This window comes from Rhinolophus sinicus, linkage group LG02 (assembly GCF_036562045.2).
Source record: "Rhinolophus sinicus isolate RSC01 linkage group LG02, ASM3656204v1, whole genome shotgun sequence".
Taxonomy (NCBI): domain Eukaryota; kingdom Metazoa; phylum Chordata; class Mammalia; order Chiroptera; family Rhinolophidae; genus Rhinolophus; species Rhinolophus sinicus.
Genome location: NC_133752.1, coordinates 48,325,001 through 48,327,712, shown reverse-complemented (window position 1 = coordinate 48,327,712; position 2,712 = coordinate 48,325,001).

Sequence of the window (2,712 nt, the reverse complement as noted above, 5' to 3'; positions counted from 1 at the left end):
TCTGGGTTTTTATCTGAAAAAACCCAAAACACTACTTTGAGGGGACGTGTGCATCCATATGTTCATTGCAGCATTGTTTACAATGGCCAAGATGTAGGAGCAGCCTGAGTGTCTGTTGATCTGTTGATGGATGAACGGATAAAGAGTATGTAGGTAATATATATATATATAATTAAATATTGCTCGGCCAGGGAAGAGAATGGGTTCTTGCCATCTGCAGCAGCATAGATGGACCTGGAGAGTATTGTGCGAGTGAAGTATGTCAGACAGCTAAAGACAGATGCAACGTGATTTCATTTATATGTAGAATCTAAAGAACAAAAAAAAACAAACACAAAATGGATTAAAAAAAAGAAAAGGTGTATGAATCCACATGTGAATTCCAGCATTATTTACAATAGCCAAGACATGGAAACAACTTAAGTGTCCCTCAATAGATGAAAGAATAAAGAAAATTAGAAAATAGAGAAAGACAAATATTGTATGATCTCATTTATATCTGGAATGTAAAAAAGGCAAACTCATAGAAACAAAGAGTAGTGGTTTAGGGACTGTGCAGAGGGGAAAATGGACAGATGTTGGTTAAAGGGTACACACTTTCAGTTAGGTATAAGATGAATAAGTGCTGGGCTTCTAACACACAGGATGGTGACTATAATTAACAATAGTGCGTTGTATACTTGAAAGTTGCTAAAAGAGTAAATCTTAAATGTTCCCACCATAAGAACAACAAAAAATAGGAATTATGTGAGGTGAAGGATGTGTTAACTAATCTTATTGTTGTAATCATTTCACAATAGATACATGTATGAAATCATCACATTGTACACCTTAAACTTACACAACATTATACCTCAATTATCTGAAAAAAACAATAACAGTAACAGTCATAGTAATAACAACATCAATAACAACAGTTTCCAATTATTGTGTCCTTACTTCATGTCAAGCATTATTTTGACCACATTACATATTATCTCAATTTATTTATGCCATGTCATAAGCCAGTAGATGCTATATTTCCATGTGCAATTGGAGCCTGAGTACAGTCTAAAGATTGTAAGATGAGACATGGTGCCTGATAAAAGCCCCATAGGAAAGTCGAAAGAGTAGACCTAGATTCCAAAGTAGACCAGGAGAAAAACCTAAGAAGGGAATTCAGAGCCACTTGTAGGGGCAAGTTGTGCCTTGTAATTTTATGGCCAGATCTCGCAGTTGAAGCACCTTTCTTAGAGGCATCCAGCCTGCCAATAGTTGACCAAGCACTAAAAAGTACTGGCCAAGGACCACTTCAGTAGAATCTGAACACATGAAATTTGGAAATAGGATTTGCCACCTCTGTGGTCCACAGGTTGGAGTTGAAATCTTTAGCTGTCAGCAGTGATTGGGAGACCATAAATTTTATATGGCATCCCTTATGTCAGATTTTCAGTTTTATCATATCTAATATATGAGAATTAAATTCTATATTAGAAACCATGATAATTCCAGAATCTGAGTGATGGGTACACTCAGTATGTGATCTTAATTTTGTCATTCATAAAGGAAAAAAGACAATCCCACGCAGGGCTCTGAAATTAAGTGACTTTTCTGACTGACCTTGCTTGTGTCCTCATATGTAGTCTTTGTTTTTAATGCTGCCCCCGAGGGTGTCCAGAGGCACTCAAAGAGGGCACGGCTGTTTGGAAGGCAGAACAGGAGACTTCCATTGCTCCCTCACGCCAGATTCATTCCACTGAAAAATCTTCCACAGTGTATAATGAATATTGACCACCTTGAAAATAGAAATACTTCTAATTATTTCTAAATATACTTCTAATTAATTCCAAATATAAGCTTATGAAAAGATTGTTCCTACAATCTGTGGCTGGCCAACTGTCCCAGAAAGTTGCATGTCAGAGGCCAGGGAGAAAAATAATTTGAATAAAGAAAGATTATAGTAGAATGTGTATTTTTCTCATTAAAAGATTTAGAAAAGCAGCTTAATAACCTGGTGAATTCAATAAAAAGCAATACAGTGCTGAGGTATACAATCTGAATAACAAATTGTCCCAGTCACCGGAAAAAGGAAAAGTAGCTCTAACGTAGGATATTTATCTGAAAATGTCTAACTATTCCTAAATCACAGTGAAAGTTACCTTATCAGAGTTTTGTTCTGGGGGCCCTCACATGAGCGTAATGATGTAACTAATAGTCTAGTAGTCAATTTACTAGGAAAGAAGTTTCTCTCTAAGAATGATGGAGTCCGAGAACGAACTGTCCCTTGGAGAGTGCAAATTTTTTTTCTTCACGAGCCATAAGGAATTGTTCACTAAAGTGCTTTTCCAGGGCACTACTAGGCATCCTGTGATCTGCTCTTACCTCTCATTTAGTTGCCTTCCTACCTGCAGAGATCAGGCAAGCCATTTACTCTCAGGGTCATTTAGTGTCACACTCACTATAGGCCAGAGGTAACTAAATAACACTAATGTGTCATCAACTCAACACTTTTTTATTAAAGTGTTATGTGAGGTAAGTACAAAAGTTCATTGTTCTTAGAACAAAAGCAACTCTATACATTTCTTAGGCCCTCTCCTTCTATCATGTGAAACTATGTGAAAGTCAACGGCTACAAATTAAGGTGTCTGTAGTTTTAAAATGATGTGTAATACGTTTCATGAAGGCCGCATGGTGCAGCAGTTTAGAGCCTGAGTTTGAATGCAGACTAATATC